This window comes from Calliopsis andreniformis, unplaced genomic scaffold, assembly GCF_051401765.1.
Source record: "Calliopsis andreniformis isolate RMS-2024a unplaced genomic scaffold, iyCalAndr_principal scaffold0001, whole genome shotgun sequence".
Taxonomy (NCBI): domain Eukaryota; kingdom Metazoa; phylum Arthropoda; class Insecta; order Hymenoptera; family Andrenidae; genus Calliopsis; species Calliopsis andreniformis.
This window is the reverse complement of record NW_027480422.1, coordinates 23,119,044-23,137,743: the sequence shown is the minus strand read 5'-3', so window position 1 is coordinate 23,137,743 and position 18,700 is coordinate 23,119,044.

Sequence of the window (18,700 nt, the reverse complement as noted above, 5' to 3'; positions counted from 1 at the left end):
AAATACAATAAAAATGCAACAGTTTTTCCATTGTATAACAGGAATAATTGCTACCAGTGTGAAAGTAATGGTCATTTCTACATTCCGGGCAACCTAGTCGTCACTCTAGGGCGTTGCTCCACGACATCGAATAGCTACGTCCTTAGAAGTCAACGCCAGAAGCATAAAATACAATATAAATACAACAGTTTCTCCATGGTATAGGTGGAATAATTGCAACCAGTTTGAAAGTGGTAGTCATTTCTACGTTCCGGGCAACCTAGGCTCGACTCTAGGGCGTTGTTACACCAGATCGAATAGTTAGGGCCTTAGAAGTCAACGCCCGAAGCATAAAATACAACATAAATCCAACAGTTTTTCATTCGTATTAACGAATAATTGCATCCGGTGTGAAGGTAATGGACATTTCTATGTTCCGGCAACCTTGGCTCCACTCTAGCGCGTTGCCCCACCAGATTGAATAGTTAGGGCCTAACAAGTCAACGCCAGAAACATTAAATACAATATAAATACAACAGTCCTTTCATCGTATAACAGGAATAATGGCAACCAGTGTGAAAGTACTGGTCATTTCTACGTTCCGGGCAACATAGGTTTCGCTCTGGGGCGTTGATCCACCAGATCGAATAGCTAGGGACTTCGTAGTCAACGGCAGAAGCATAAAATACAATAAAAATGCAACAGTTTTTCCATTGTATAACAGGAATAATTGCTACCAGTGTGAAAGTAATGGTCATTTCTACGTTCCGCTCAACCTAGGCTTCACTCTAGGGCGTTGCTCCACCTGATCGAATGGTTAGGGCCTTAGAAGTCAACGCCCGAAGCATAAAACACAATATAAATGCAACAGCTTTTCCATCGTATAAAACGAATAATTGCAACCAGTGTGAAAGTGATGGCCATTTCTACGTTCCGGGAATCCTAGGTATAACTCTGAGGCGTTGCTCCACCAGATCGAATAGTTGGGGCCTAAGAAGTCAACACCAGGAGCGTAAAATACAATTTAAATACAACAGCTTTTCCTTCGTATAACAGGAATAACTACAACCAGTGTGAAGGTCCTGGACATTTCTGCGTTCCGGGCAACCTAGGCTTCACTCTAGTGTGTTCCTCAACCAGATCGAATAGTTGGTGCCCTAGAAGTCTACGCCCGGAGCATAAAGTACAAAATAAATCCAACAGCTTTTCCATCGTATAAAAACAATAGTTGCAACCAGTGTGAAAGTAATTGTCATTTCTACGTTCCGGGCAACATAGTCTTCACTCTAGGGCGTTGCTCTACCAGATCGAATAGCTACGGCCTTAGTAATCAACGCCAGAATCATAAAATACAATATAAATACAACAGTTTCTCCATGGTATAAGTGGAATAATTGCGACCAGTGTGAAAGTGGTAGTCATTTCCACGTTCCGGGCAACCTAGGCTTGACTCTAGGGCGTTGTTCCACCAGATCGAATAGTTAGGGCCTACGGAGTCAACGCCAGAAGCATAAAGTACAATATAAATACAACAGTTTTTTCATCGTATAAAGCGAATAATTGCAATCGGTGTGAAAGTTATGGTCATATCTACGTTTCGGCCATCCTAGGCATCACTCTAGGGAGTTGCTCCACCAGATCGAATAGTTAGGGCGTTAGAAGTCAACGCCCGAAGAATAAAATACAATGAAAATGCAACGGTTTTTCCATCGTATAACTGGAATAATTGAAACCAGTGTGAAAGTGATAGTCATTTCTACGTTGCGGGCATCCCAGGCTTTAATCTAGGGCGTTGTTCCATCAGATCGAATAGTAAGGGCCTAAGAAGCCAACGCCAGAAGCATAAAATACAATATAAGTACAACAGTATTTCCATCGTATAAAACGAATAATTGCAACCGGTGTGAAACTTATTGTCATTTCTACGTTCCGGGCAACCTAGGCTTCACTCTAGGACGTTGCCCCACCAGATCGAATAGTTAGGGCCTAAGAAGTCAACGCCAGACGCATAAAATACAATATGAATACAACAGATTTTCCATCGTATAAAACGACTAATGGCAACCGGTGTGAAAATTATGGTCATTTCTACGTTCCTGGCAACCTAGGCTTGACTCTAGGGCGTTGCTCCGCCAGATCGAATAGTTAGGGCCTTAGAAGTCAACGCCCGAAGCATAAAATACAATAAAAATACAATAGTTTTTCAACCGTATAAAATGAATAATTGCAATCAGTGTGAAGGTAATGGTCATTTCTGCGTTCCGGGCAACCTAGGATTCACTCTAGGGCGTTGCTACACCAGATCGAATAGTTAGGGCCTGAGAAATTATCGCCCGAAGCATATAATACAATAAAAATACAACAGTTTTTCCATCGTATAACAGGAATAACTGCAACCAGTGTGAAGGTAATGGTCATATCTACGTTCCGGGCAACCTAGGCTTCACTCTAGGGCGTTGCTCCACCAGATCGAATGGTTAGGGCTTTAGAAGTCAACGACCGAAGCATAAAATACAAAATAAATACAACAGTTTTTCCATCGTATAAAACGAATAATTGCAACCAGTGTGAAGGTTATCGTCATTTCTACGTTCCTAGCAACCTAGGCTTCACTCTGGGGCGTTGCTCCACCAGATCGAATAGTTAGGGCCTTAGAAGTCAACGCCCGAAGCATAAAATACAATAAAAATACAACAGTTTTTCCACCGTATAAAATGAATAATTGCAATCAGTGTGAAGGTAATGGTCATTTCTGCGTTCCGGGCAAGCTAGGATTCACTCTAGGGCGTTGCTGCAACAGATCGAATAGTTAGGGCCTTAGAAGTCAACGCCCGAAGCATATAATACAATAAAAATACAACAGTTTTTCCATCGTATAACAGGAGTAACTGCAACCAGTGTGAAGGTAATGGTCATTTCTACGTTCCGGGCAACCTATGTTTCGCTCTAGGGCGTTGCTGAACCAGATCGAAAAGCTAGGGCCTTAGAAGTTAACGCCCGAAGTATAAAGTACAATGAAAATGCAACGGTTTTTCCATCGTATAACACGAATAATTGCAACCCGTGTGAAAGTGATAGTCATTTCTACGCTCGGGGCAATCTAGGCTTGAATCTAGGGCGTTGTTCCACCAGATCGAATAGTAAGGTCCTAAGAAGTCAACGCCAGAAACATAAAATACAATATAAGTACAACAGTTTTTCCATCGTATAAAACGAATAATTGCATCCAGTGTGAAAGTAATAGCCATTTCTACGTTCCGGCAACCTAGGCTTCACTCTAGGGCGTTGCTGCATCAGAACGAATAGTTAGGGCCTGAGAAGTCAACGCCCGAAGCATATAATACAATAAAAATGCAACAGCTTTTCCATCGTATAACAGGAATAACTGCAACCAGTGTGAAGGTAATGGTCATTTCGACGTTCCGGGCAACCTATGCTTCGCTCTAGGGCATTGCTCAACCAGATCGAATAGCTAGGGCCTTAGAAGTCAACGCCCGAAGCATAAAATACAAAATAAATACAACAATTTCTCCATCGTATGAAACGAATAATTGCAACCAGTGTCAAAGTTATGGTCATTTCTACGTTCCTGGCAACCTAGGCCTCTCTCTAGGGCGTTGCTCCACCAGATCGAATAGTTAGGGCCATAGAAGTCAACGCCCGAAGCATAAAATACAATAAAAATACAATAGTTTTTCCATCGTATAAAATGAATAATTGCAATCAGTGTGAAGGTAATGGTCATTTCTACGTTCCGGGCAACCTAAGCTTCACTCTAGGGCGTTGCTCCACCAGATCCAATACTTAGGGCCTTAGGTGTCAACGCCCGAAGCATAAAATACAATAAAGATACAACAGCTTTTCCATCGTATAACAGGAGTAATTGCAACCAGTGTGAAAGTGATGGTCATTTCTACGTTCCGGGCAACCTAGGCTTCACCCCAGGCCCTTGCTCAACCAGATCGAATAGCTAGGGCTTTACAAGTCAACGCCCGAAGCATAAAATACAAAATAAATACAACAGTTTTTCCATCGCATAAAACGAATAATTGCAACCAGTGTGAAGGTTATGGTCATTTCTACGTTCCTGGCAACCTAGGCTTGACTCTAGGGCGTTGCTCCACCAGATCGAATAGTTAGGGCCTTAGAAGTCAACGCCCGAAGCATAAAATACAATAAAAATACAATAGTGTTTCCATCGTATTAAATGAATAATTGCAATCAGTGTGAAGGTGATGGGCACTTCTACGTTCCGGGCAACCTATGCTTCGCTCTAGGGCGTTGCTCAACCAGATCGAAAAGCTAGGGCCTTAGAAGTTAACGCCCGAAGTATAAAGTACAATGAAAATGCAACGGTTTTTCCATCGTATAACACGAATAATTGCAACCCGTGTGAAAGTGATAGTCATTTCTACGCTCGGGGCAATCTAGGCTTGAATCTAGGGCGTTGTTCCACCAGATCGAATAGTAAGGTCCTAAGAAGTCAACACCAGAAACATAAAATACAATATAAGTACAACAGTTTTTCCATCGTATAAAACGAATAATTGCATCCAGTGTGAAAGTAATAGCCATTTCTACGTTCCGGCAACCTAGGCTTCACTCTAGGGCGTTGCTGCATCAGAACGAATAGTTAGGGCCTGAGAAGTCAACGCCCGAAGCATATAATACAATAAAAATGCAACAGCTTTTCCATCGTATAACAGGAATAACTGCAACCAGTGTGAAGGTAATGGTCATTTCGACGTTCCGGGCAACCTATGCTTCGCTCTAGGGCCTTGTTCAACCAGATCGAATAGCTAGGGCCTTAGAAGTCAACGCCCGAAGCATCAAATACAAAATAAATACAACAATTTCTCCATCGTATGAAACGAATAATTGCAACCAGTGTCAAAGTTATGGTCATTTCTACGTTCCTGGCAACCTAGGCGTCTCTCTAGGGCGTTGCTCCACCAGATCGAATAGTTAGGGCCATAGAAGTCAACGCCCGAAGCATAAAATACAATAAAAATACAATAGTTTTTCCATCGTATAACAGGAGTAACTGCAACCAGTGTGAAGGTAATGGTCATTTCTACGTTCCGGGCAACCTATACTTCGCTCTAGGGCGTTGCTCAACCAGATCGAAAAGCTAGGACCTTAGAAGTTAACGCCCGAAGCATAAATTACAATGAAAATGCAACGGTTTTTCCATCGTATAACACGAATAATTGCAACCCGCGTGAAAGTGATAGTCATTTCTACGCTCGGGGCAATCTAGGCTTGAATCTAGGGCCTTGTTCTACCAGATCGAATAGTAAGGTCCTAAGATGTCAACGCCAGAAACATAAAATACAATATAAGTACAACAGTTTTTCCATCGTATAAAACGAATAATTGCATCCAGTGTGAAAGTAATAGCCATTTCTACGTTCCGGCAACCTAGGCTTCACTCTAGGGCGTTGCTGCATCAGAACGAATAGTTAGGGCCTGAGAAGTCAACGCCCGAAGCATATAATACAATAAAAATGCAACAGCTTTTCCATCGTATAACAGGAATAACTGCAACCAGTGTGAAGGTAATGGTCATTTCGACGTTCCGGGCAACCTATGCTTCGCTCTAGGGCCTTGCTCAACCAGATCGAATAGCTAGGGCCTTAGAAGTCAACGCCCGAAGCATAAAATACAAAATAAATACAACAATTTCTCCATCGTATAAAACGAATAATTGCAACCAGTGTCAAAGTTATGGTCATTTCTACGTTCCTGGCAACCTAGGCGTCTCTCTAGGGCGCTGCTCCACCAGATCGAATAGTTATGGCCATAGAAGTCAACGCCCGAAGCATAAAATACAATAAAAATACAATAGTTTTTCCATCGAATAAAATGAATAATTGCAATCAGTGTGAAGGTAATGGTCATTTCTACGTTCCGGGCAACCTAGGCTTCACTCTAGGGCGTTGCTCCACCAGATCGAATACTTAGGGCCTTAGAAGTCAACGCCCGAAGCATAAAATACAATAAAGATACAACAGTTTTTCCATCGTATAAAACGAATAATTGCATCCAGTGTGAAAGTAACGGCCATATCTACGTTCCGGGCAACCTAGGCTTGGCTCTAGGGTGTTGCTCCACCAGATCGAATACTTAGGGCCTTAGAAGTCAACGCCCGAAGCATAAAATACAATAAAGATACAACAGCTTTTCCACCGTATAACAGGAGTAATTGCAACCAGTGTGAGAGTGATGGTCATTTCTACGTTCCGGGCAACCTAGGCTTCACCCTAGGCCCTTGCTCAACCAGATCGAATAGCTAGGGCTTTACAAGTCAACGCCCGAAGCATAAAATACAAAATAAATACAACAGTTTTTCCATCGTATAAAACGAATAATTGCAACCAGTGTGAAAGTAATAGCCATTTCTACGTACCGGCAACCTTGGCTTCACTCTAGGGCGTTGCTCCACCACATCGAACAGTTAGTGTCTTAGAAGTCAACGCCCGAAGCATACAGTACAATAAAGATAAAACAGATTTTCCATCGTATAACAGGAGTAATTGCAACCAGTGTGAAAGTAATGGTCATTTCTACGTTCCGGGCAACCTATACTTCGCTCTAGGGCGTTGCTCAACCAGATCGAAAAGCTAGGACCTTAGAAGTTAAAGCCCGAAGCATAAATTACAATGAAAATGCAACGGTTTTTCCATCGTATAACACGAATAATTGCAACTCGTGTGAATGTGATAGGCATTTCTACGTTCCAGGCAACCTAGGCTTCACTGTAGGGTGTTGCCCTACCAAACCGAATAGCTAGGGCCTTAGAAGTCTACGCCCGGAGCATAAAATACAGAATAAGCACAACAGTTTTTCCATCGTATAAAACGAATAATTGCATCCAGTGTGAAAGTAATGGCCATATCTACGTTACGGGCAAACTAGGCTTGGCTCTACGGCGTTGCTCCACCAGATCGAATGGTTAGGGCCTCAGAAGACAACGCCCGAAGCATAAAGTACAATAAAGATACAACAGTTTTTCCATTTTATAACAGGAGTAATTGCAACCAGTGTGAAAGTGATGGTCATTTCTACGTTCTGTGCAAGCTAGGCTTCACTCTAGGCCATTGTTCCGCCAGGACGAATTGTTAAGGACTTAGAAGTCAACGCCAGAAGCGTAAAATACGAAACAAATGCAACAGTTTTTCCATCGTATAAAACGAATAATTGCAACCGATGTGAAAATTATGGTCATTTCTACGTTCCGGGCGACCTAGGCTTCACTCTAGGGCGTTGCACCACCAGATCGAATGGTCAGGGCCTAAGAAGTCAACGCCCGAAGCATAAAATACAATAAACATACAACAGTTTTTCCATCGTATAAAACGAATAATTGCATCCAGTGTGAAAGTAACGGCCATATCTACGTTCCGGACAACCTAGGCTCCACTCTAGGCCATTGCTCAACCAGATCGAATAGCTAGGGCTTTACAAGTCAACGCCCGAAGCATAAAATACACAATAAATACAACAGTTTTTCCATCGTATAAAACGAATAATTGCAACCAGTGTCAAAGTTATGGTCATTTCTACGTTCCTGGCAACCTAGGCTTGACTCTAGGGCGTTGCTTCACCAGATCGAATAGTTAGGGCCTTAGAAGTCAACGCCCGAAGCATAAAATAGAATAAAAATACAATAGTTTTTCAACCGTATAAAATGAATAATTGCAATCAGTGTGAAGGTAATGGTCATTTCTACGTTCCGCGCAACCTAGGCTTCACTCTAGGGCGTTGCACCACCAGATCGAATGGTCAGGGCCTAAGAAGTCAACGCCCGAAGCATAAAATACAATAAACATACAACAGTTTTTCCATCGTATAAAACGAATAATTGCATCCAGTGTGAAAGTAACGGCCATATCTACGTTCCGGACAACCTAGGCTCCACTCTAGGCCATTGCTCAACCAGATCGAATAGCTAGGGCTTTACAAGTCAACGCCCGAAGCATAAAATACACAATAAATACAACAGTTTTTCCATCGTATAAAACGAATAATTGCAACCAGTGTCAAAGTTATGGTCATTTCTACGTTCCTGGCAACCTAGGCTTGACTCTAGGGCGTTGCTTCACCAGATCGAATAGTTAGGGCCTTAGAAGTCAACGCCCGAAGCATAAAATAGAATAAAAATACAATAGTTTTTCAACCGTATAAAATGAATAATTGCAATCAGTGTGAAGGTAATGGTCATTTCTGCGTTCCGGGCAACCTAGGATTCACTCTAGGGCGTTGGCCTACCAGATCGAATATTCAGGGCCTATGAAGTCAACGCTAGAAGCATAAAATGCAATAAAAAGGCAACAGTTTTTCCATCGTATAAAACGAATAATTGCAACCGGTGTGAAAGTTATGGTTATTTCTACGTTCCGGGCAACCTAGGCTACACTCTAGGGCGTTGTTCCACCAGATCGAATTGTTAGGGCCTTACAAGTCAACGCCAGATGAATAAAATACAAAACAATTACAACAGTTTCTCCATCGTATAAAACGATTAATTGCAACCGGTGTGAAAGTTATGGTCATTTCTACGTTCCGGTCAACCTAGGCTTCACTCTAGGGCGTTGCTGCACCAGATCGGATAGTTAGGGCCTTGGAAGTCAACGCCCGAAGCATAAAATACAATTAAAATGCAACTGTTTGTCCATCGTATAACACGATTAGTTGCAACCAGTATGAAAGTGATAGTCATTTCTACGTTCCGGGCGACCTAGGCTTCACTCTAAGGCGTTGCGCCACCAGATCGTGTAGCTAGGTCCTTAGAAGTCTACGCCCGGAGCATAAAATACAATAAAAATACAACTGTTTGTCCATTGTATAAAATGAATAATTGCAATCAGTGGGAAGGCAATGGTCATTTCTACGTTCCGGGCAACCTAGGCTTCGCTCTAGCGCGTTGCTCCACCAGATCGAAAAGTTAGGGCCTAAGAAGTCAACGCCCGAAGCATAAAATACAATGAAGATACAACAGTTTTTCCATCGTATAACAGGAGTAATTGCAACCAGTGAGAAAGTGATGATCGTTTCTACGTTCAGGGCAACCTATGTTCTATTCTAGGGCGTTGTTCCACCACATCGAATTGTTAGGGCCTTGGTAGTCAACGCCAGAAGCATAAAATACAAAACAAATACAACAGTTTTTCCATCGTATAACAGGAGTAATTGCAACGGGTGTGAAAGTGATGGTCATTTCTACGTTCCGGGCAACCTAGGCTTCACTCTAGGGCCTTGCTCAACTAGATCGAATAGCTAGGGCCTTAGAAGTCAACGCCCGAAGCATAAAATACAAAATAAATACAACAATTTCTCCATCGTATAAAACGAATAATTGCATCCAGTGTGAAAGTAATAGCCATTTCTACGTTCCGGCAACCTAGGCTTCACTCTAGGGCGTTGCTGCATCAGAACGAATAGTTAGGGCCTGAGAAGTCAACGCCCGAAGCATATAATACAATAAAAATGCAACAGCTTTTCCATCGTATTACAGGAATAACTGCAACCAGTGTGAAGGTAATGGTCATTTCGACGTTCCGGGCAACCTATGCTTCGCTCTAGGGCCTTGCTCAACCAGATCGAATAGCTAGGGCCTTAGAAGTCAACGCCCGAAGCATAAAATACAAAATAAATACAACAATTTCTCCATCGTATAAAACGAATAATTGCAACCAGTGTCAAAGTTATGGTCATTTCTACGTTCCTGGCAACCTAGGCGTCTCTCTAGGGCGCTGCTCCACCAGATCGAATAGTTATGGCCATAGAAGTCAACGCCCGAAGCATAAAATACAATAAAAATACAATAGTTTTTCCATCGAATAAAATGAATAATTGCAATCAGTGTGAAGGTAATGGTCATTTCTACGTTCCGGGCAACCTAGGCTTCACTCTAGGGCGTTGCTCCACCAGATCGAATACTTAGGGCCTTAGAAGTCAACGCCCGAAGCATAAAATACAATAAAGATACAACAGTTTTTCCATCGTATAAAACGAATAATTGCATCCAGTGTGAAAGTAACGGCCATATCTACGTTCCGGGCAACCTAGGCTTGGCTCTAGGGTGTTGCTCCACCAGATCGAATACTTAGGGCCTTAGAAGTCAACGCCCGAAGCATAAAATACAATAAAGATACAACAGCTTTTCCACCGTATAACAGGAGTAATTGCAACCAGTGTGAGAGTGATGGTCATTTCTACGTTCCGGGCAACCTAGGCTTCACCCTAGGCCCTTGCTCAACCAGATCGAATAGCTAGGGTTTTACAAGTCAACGCCCGAAGCATAAAATACAAAATAAATACAACAGTTTTTCCATCGTATAAAACGAATAATTGCAACCAGTGTGAAAGTAATAACCATTTCTACGTACCGGCAACCTAGGCTTCACTCTAGGGCGTTGCTCCACCACATCGAACAGTTAGTGTCTTAGAAGTCAACGCCCGAAGCATACAGTACAATAAAGATAAAACAGATTTTCCATCGTATAACAGGAGTAATTGCAACCAGTGTGAAAGTGATGGTCATTTCTACGTTCCGGGCAACCTATGCTTCACTCTAGGGCGTTGTCGCACCACATCGAATTGTTAGGGCCTTGGAAGTCAACGCCAGAAGCATAAAATACAAAACAAATACAACAGTTTTTCCATCGTATAAAACAAATAATAGCAACGGGTGTGAAAGTTATGGTCATTTCTACGTTCCGGTCAACCTAGGCTTCACTCGAGGGCGTTGCTCCACCAGATAGAATCGTTAGGGCCTTAGATGTCAAAGCCCGAAGCATAAAATACAATGAAAATGCGACGGTTTTTCCATCGTATAACACGAATAATTGCAACCCGTGTGAATGTGATAGGCATTTCTACGTTCCAGGCAACCTAGGCTTCACTGTAGGGTGTTGCCCTACCAAACCGAATAGCTAGGGCCTTAGAAGTCTACGCCCGGAGCATAAAATACAGAATAAGCACAACAGTTTTTCCATCGTATAAAACGAATAATTGCATCCAGTGTGAAAGTAATGGCCATATCTACGTTACGGGCAAACTAGGCTTGGCTCTACGGCGTTGCTCCACCAGATCGAATGGTTAGGGCCTCAGAAGACAACGCCCGAAGCATAAAATACAGTAAAGATACAACAGTTTTTCCATTTTATAACAGGAGTAATTGCAACCAGTGTGAAAGTGATGGTCATTTCTACGTTCTGTGCAAGCTAGGCTTCACTCTAGGGCGTTGTTCCGCCAGGACGAATTGTTAAGGACATAGAAGTCAACACCAGAAGCGTAAAATACGAAACAAATGCAACAGTTTTACCATCGTATAAAACGAATAATTGCAACCGATGTGAAAATTATGGTCATTTCTACGTTCCGGGCGACCTAGGCTTCACTCTAGAGCGCTGCACCACCAGATGGAATAGTTCGGGCCTTAGAAGTCAACGCCCGAAACATAAAATACAATAAAAATAAAATAGTTTTTCCATCGTATAAAATGAATAATTGCAATCAGTGTGAAGGTAATGGTCATTTCTACGTTCCGGGCAACCTAGGCTTCACTCTAGGGCGTTGCACCACCAGATCGAATGGTCAGGGCCTAAGAAGTCAACGCCCGAAGCATAAAATACAATAAACATACAACAGTTTTTCCATCGTATAAAACGAATAATTGCATCCAGTGTGAAAGTAACGGCCATATCTACGTTCCGGACAACCTAGGCTTCACTCTAGGCCATTGCTCAACCAGATCGAATAGCTAGGGCTTTACAAGTCAACGCCCGAAGCATAAAATACACAATAAATACAACAGTTTTTCCATCGTATAAAACGAATAATTGCAACCAGTGTCAAAGTTATGGTCATTTCTACGTTCCTGGCAACCTAGGCTTGACTCTAGGGCGTTGCTCCACCAGATCGACTAGTTAGGGCCTTAGAAGTCAACGCCCGAAGCATAAAATAGAATAAAAATACAATAGTTTTTCAACCGTATAAAATGAATAATTGCAATCAGTGTGAAGGTAATGGTCATTTCTGCGTTCCGGGCAACCTAGGATTCACTGTAGGGCGTTGCTGCACCAGATCGAGTAGTTAGGGCCTGAGAAGTTAACGCCCGAAGCATATAATACAATAAAAATACAACAGTTTTTCCATCGTATAACAGGAATAACTGCAACCAATGTGAAGGTAATGGTCATTTCTGCGTTCCGGGCAACCTAGGATTCACTCTAGGGCGTTGCTGCACCAGATCGAATAGTTAGGGCCTGTGAAGTCAACGCCCGAAGCATATAATACAATAAAAATACAACAGTATTTCCATCGTATAACAGGAATAACTGAAACCAGTGTGAAAGTAATGGTCATTTCTGCGTTCCGGGCAACCTATGCTTCACTCTAGGGCGTTGTCCCACCACATCGAATTGTTAGGGCCTTGGATGTCAACGCCAGAAGCATAAAATACAAAACAAATACAACAGTTTTTCCATCGTATAAAACAAATAATAGCAACGGGTGTGAAAGTTATGGTCATTTCTACGTTCCGGTCAACCTAGGCTTCACTCGAGGGCGTTGCTCCACCAGATAGAATCGTTAGGGACTTAGATGTCAACGCCCGAAGCATAAAATACAGAATAAATACAACAGTTTTTCCATCGTATAAAATGAATAATTGCATCCAGTGTGAAAGTAACGGCCATATCTACGTTCCGGGCAACCTAGGCTTGGCTCTAGGGCGTTGCTCCACCAGATCGAATAGTTAAGGCCTAAGAATTCAACGCCCGAAGCATAAAGTAAAATAAAGTTACAACAGTTTTTCCATCCTGTAAAAGGAATAATTGCAACCAGTGTGAAACTAATGGTCATTTCTACGTTCCGGTCAACATAGGTTTCACTCTTGGACGTTGCTCCACCAGATCGAATAGTTAGGGCCTAAGAAGTCAACGCCAGAAGCATAAGATACGATAAAAATAGAACAGTTTTTCCCTCGTATAACAGGAATAATTGCAACCAGTGTGAAGGTAATGGTCATTTCTACATTCCGGCAACCTAGGCTTCACTCTAGGGCGTTGGCCCACCAGATCGAATATTCAGGGCCTATGAAGTCAACGCTAGAAGCGTAAAATACAATAAAAAGGCAACAGTTTTTCCATCGTATAAAACGAATAATTGCAACCGGTGTGAAAGTTATGGTTATTTCTACGTTCCGGGCAACCTAGGCTACACTCTAGGGCGTTGTTCCACCAGATCGAATTGTTAGGGCCTTACAAGTCAACGCCAGATGCATAAAATACAAAACAATTACAACAGTTTCTCCATCGTATAAAACGATTAATTGCAACCGGTGTGAAAGTTGTGGTCATTTCTACGTTCCGGGCAACCTAGGCTTCACTCTAGGGCGTTGCTGCACCAGATCGGATAGTTAGGGCCTTGGAAGTCAACGCCCGAAGCATAAAATACAATTAAAATGCAACTGTTTGTCCATCGTATAACACGATTAGTTGCAACCAGTATGAAAGTGATAGTCATTTCTACGTTCCGGGCGACCTAGGCTTCACTCTAGGGCGTTGCGCCACCAGATCCTGTAGCTAGGTCCTTAGAAGTCTACGCCCGTAGCATAAAATATAATAAAAATACAACTGTTTGTCCATTGTATAAAATGAATAATTGCAATCAGTGGGAAGGCAATGGTCATTTCTACGTTCCGGGCAACCTAGGCTTCGCTCTAGCGCGTTGCTCCACCAGATCGAAAAGTTAGGGCCTAAGAAGTCAACGCCCGAAGCATAAAATACAATAAAGATACAACAGTTTTTCCATCGTATAACAGGAGTAATTGCAACCAGTGAGAAAGTGATGGTCGTTTCTACGTTCAGGGCAACCTATGTTCTATTCTAGGGCGTTGTTCCACCACATCGAATTGTTAGGGCCTTGGTAGTCAACGCCAGAAGCATAAAATACAAAACAAATACAACAGTTTTTCCATCGCATAGAACGAATAATAGCAACCGGTGTGAAAGTTAAGGTCATTTCAATGTGCCCGTCAACCTAGGCTTCACCCTAGGGCGTTGCGCCACCAGATAGAATCGTTAGTGCCTTAGATGTCAACGCCCGAAGCATAAAATACAATGAAAATGCAACGGTTTTTCCATCGTATAACACGAATAATTGCAACCCGTGTGAAAGTGATAGTCATTTCTACGCTCGGAGCAACCTAGGCTTCAATCTAGGGCGTTGATCCACCAGATCGAATAGTAAGGGCCTAAGAAGTCAACGCCAGAAACATAAAATACAATATAAGTAAACAGTTTTTCCATCGTATAACAGGAGTAATTGCAACCAGTGTGAAAGTGATGGTCATTTCTACGTTCCGGGCAACCTAGGCTTCACTCTAGGGCCTTGCTCAACCAGATCGAATAGCTAGGGCCTTAGAAGTCAACGCCCGAAGCATAAAATACAAAATAAATACAACAGTTTTTCCATCGTATAAAACGAGTAATTGCAACCAGAGTGAAGGTTATGGTCATTTCTACGATCCTGGTAACCTAGGCTTGACTCTAGGGCGTTTCTCCACTAGATCGAATTTTTACGGCCTTAGAAGTCAACGCCCGAAGCATAAAATACAATAAAAATACAATAGTTTTTCCATCGTATAAATTGAATAATTGCAATCAGTGTGAAGGTAATGGTCATTTCTACGTTCCGGGCAAAAATGGCTTCACTCTGGGGCGTTGCTCCACCAGATCGAATAGTTAGGGCCTTAGAAGTCAACGCCCGAAGCATAAAATACAGAATATGTACAACAGTTTTACATCGTATAAAAGGAATAATTGCATCCAGTGTGAAAGTAATGGCCTTATCTACGTTCCGAGCAACCTAGGCTTGGCTCTGGGGCGTTGCTCCACCAGATCGAATAGTTAGGGCCTTAGATGTCAACGCCCGAAGCATAAAATACTATGAAAATGCAACGGCTTTTCCATCGTATAACACGAATAATTGCAACCCGTGTGAAAGTGATAGCCATTTCTACGTTCCGGGCAACCTAGGCTTCACTGTAGGGTGTTGCTCTACCAGATCGAATAGCTAGGGCCTTAGAAGTCTACGCCCGGAGCATAAAATACAATAAAAATGCAACAGTTTTTCCATCGTATATAATGAATAATTGCAATCAGTGTGAAGGTAATGGTTATTTCTGCGTTCCGGGCAACCTAGGATTCACTCTAGGGCGTTGCTGCACCAGTTCGAATAGTTAGGGCCTGAGAAGTCAACGCCCGAAGCATATAATACAATAAAAATACAACAGTTTTTCCATCGTATAAAACGAATAACTGCAACCAGTGTGAAGGTAATGGTCATTTCTACGTTCCGAGCAACCTATGCTTCGCTCTAGAGCCTTGCTCAACCAGATCGAATAGCTAGGGCCTTAGAAGTCAACGCCCGAAGCATAAAATACAAAATAAATACAACAGTTTCTCCATCGTATAAAACGAATAATTGCAACCAGTGTGCATGTTATGGTCATTTCTACGTACCTGGCAACCTAGGCATCACTCTAGGGCGTTGCTCCACCAGATCGAATAGTGAGGGCCTTAGAAGTCAACGCCCGAAGCATAAAACACAATAAAAATACAATAGTTTTTCCATCGTATAAAATGAATAATTGCAATCAGTGTGAAGGTAATGGTCATTTCTACGTTCCGGGCAACCTAGGCTTCACTCTAGGGCGTTGCTCCACCAGATCGAATAGTTAGGGCCTTAGAAGTCAACGCCCGAAGCATAAAATACAGAATAAATACAACAGTTTTTCCATCGTATAAAACAAATAATTGCATCCAGTGTGAAAGTAATGGCCATATCTACGTTCCGGGCAACCTAGGTGTGGCTCTAGGGCGTTGCTCCACCAGATCGAATAGTTAGGGCCTTAGAAGTCAACGCCCGAACTATAAAATACAATAAAAATTCAATAGTTTTTCCATCGTATAACTGGAACAATTGCAACCAGTGTGAAAGTGACAGTCATTTCTACATTCCGGGCATCCTAGGCTTCAATCTAGCGCGTTGTTCAACCAGATCGAATAGTAAGGGACTAACAAGTCAGCGCCAGAAGCATAAAATACAAAACAAATACATCAGTTTTTCCATCGTATAAAACGAATAATTGCAACCGGTGTGTCAGTTATGGTCATTTCTACGTTCCGGTCAATCTAGGCTGCACTCTAGGGCGTTGCTCCACCAGGTAGAATTGTTAGGGCCTTAGAAGTCAACGCCCGAAGCATAAAATACAATGAAAATGCAACGGTTTTTCCATCGTATAACACGAATATTTGCAACCCGTGTGAAAGTGATAGTCATTTCTACGTTCCGGGCAACCTAGGATAAACTCTACGGCGTTGCTCCACCAGATCGAATAGTTAGGGCCTAAGAAGTCACCGACAGAATCATAAAATACAATATAAATACAACAGTTCTTGCATCGTATAATATGAACAATTGCAAAACGTGTGAAAGTAATGGTCATTTCTACGTTCCGTGCAACCTATGCTTCACTCTATGGAGTTGCTCCACCACATCGAATAGCTACGGCCTGAGAAGTCAATGCCAGAAGCATAAAATACAATACAAATACAAGGGTTTCTCCATCGTATAAAATGAATAATTGCAAACGGTGTGAAAGTGATGGTCGTTTCTACGTTCAGGGCAACCTATGTTCTATTCTAGGGCGTTGTTCCACCACATCGAATTGTTAGGGCCTTGGTAGTCAACGCCAGAAGCATAAAATACAAAACAAATACAACAGTTCTTCCATCGTATAACAGGAGTAATTGCAACGGGTGTGAAAGTGATGGTCATTTCTACGTTCCGGGCAACCTAGGCTTCACTCTAGGGCCTTGCTCAACTAGATCGAATAGCTAGGGCCTTAGAAGTCAACGCCCGAAGCATAAAATACAAAATAAATACAACAATTTCTCCATCGTATAAAACGAATAATTGCATCCAGTGTGAAAGTAATAGCCATTTCTACGTTCCGGCAACCTAGGCTTCACTCTAGGGCGTTGCTGCATCAGAACGAATAGTTAGGGCCTGAGAAGTCAACGCCCGAAGCATATAATACAATAAAAATGCAACAGCTTTTCCATCGTATAACAGGAATAACTGCAACCAGTGTGAAGGTAATGGTCATTTCGACGTTCCGGGCAACCTATGCTTCGCTCTAGGGCCTTGCTCAACCAGATCGAATAGCTAGGGCCTTAGAAGTCAACGCCCGAAGCATAAAATACAAAATAAATACAACAATTTCTCCATCGTATAAAACGAATAATTGCAACCAGTGTCAAAGTTATGGTCATTTCTACGTTCCTGGCAACCTAGGCGTCTCTCTAGGGCGCTGCTCCACCAGATCGAATAGTTATGGCCATAGAAGTCAACGCCCGAAGCATAAAATACAATAAAAATACAATAGTTTTTCCATCGAATAAAATGAATAATTGCAATCAGTGTGAAGGTAATGGTCATTTCTACGTTCCGGGCAACCTAGGCTTCACTCTAGGGCGTTGCTCCACCAGATCGAATACTTAGGGCCTTAGAAGTCAACGCCCGAAGCATAAAATACAATAAAGATACAACAGTTTTTCCATCGTATAAAACGAATAATTGCATCCAGTGTGAAAGTAACGGCCATATCTACGTTCCGGGCAACCTAGGCTTGGCTCTAGGGTGTTGCTCCACCAGATCGAATACTTAGGGCCTTAGAAGTCAACGCCCGAAGCATAAAATACAATAAAGATACAACAGCTTTTCCACCGTATAACAGGAGTAATTGCAACCAGTGTGAGAGTGATGGTCATTTCTACGTTCCGGGCAACCTAGGCTTCACCCTAGGCCCTTGCTCAACCAGATCGAATAGCTAGGGCCTTAGAAGTCAACGCCCGAAGCATAAAATACAAAATAAATACAACAGTTTCTCCATCGTATAAAACGAATAATTGCAACCAGTGTGCATGTTATGGTCATTTCTACGTACCTGGCAACCTAGGCATCACTCTAGGGCGTTGCTCCACCAGATCGAATAGTGAGGGCCTTAGAAGTCAACGCCCGAAGCATAAAACACAATAAAAATACAATAGTTTTTCCATCGTATAAAATGAATAATTGCAATCAGTGTGAAGGTAATGGTCATTTCTACGTTCCGGGCAACCTAGGCTTCACTCTAGGGCGTTGCTCCACCAGATCGAATAGTTAGGGCCTTAGAAGTCAACGCCCGAAGCATAAAATACAGAATAAATACAACAGTTTTTCCATCGTATAAAACGAATAATTGCATCCAGTGTGAAAGTAATGGCCATATCTACGTTCCGGGCAACCTAGGTGTGGCTCTAGGGCGTTGCTCCACCAGATCGAATAGTTAGGGCCTTAGAAGTCAACGCCCGAACTATAAAATACAATAAAAATTCAATAGTTTTTCCATCGTATAACTGGAACAATTGCAACCAGTGTGAAAGTGACAGTCATTTCTACATTCCGGGCATCCTAGGCTTCAATCTAGCGCGTTGTTCAACCAGATCGAATAGTAAGGGACTAACAAGTCAGCGCCAGAAGCATAAAATACAAAACAAATACATCAGTTTTTCCATCGTATAAAACGAATAATTGCAACCGGTGTGTCAGTTATGGTCATTTCTACGTTCCGGTCAATCTAGGCTGCACTCTAGGGCGTTGCTCC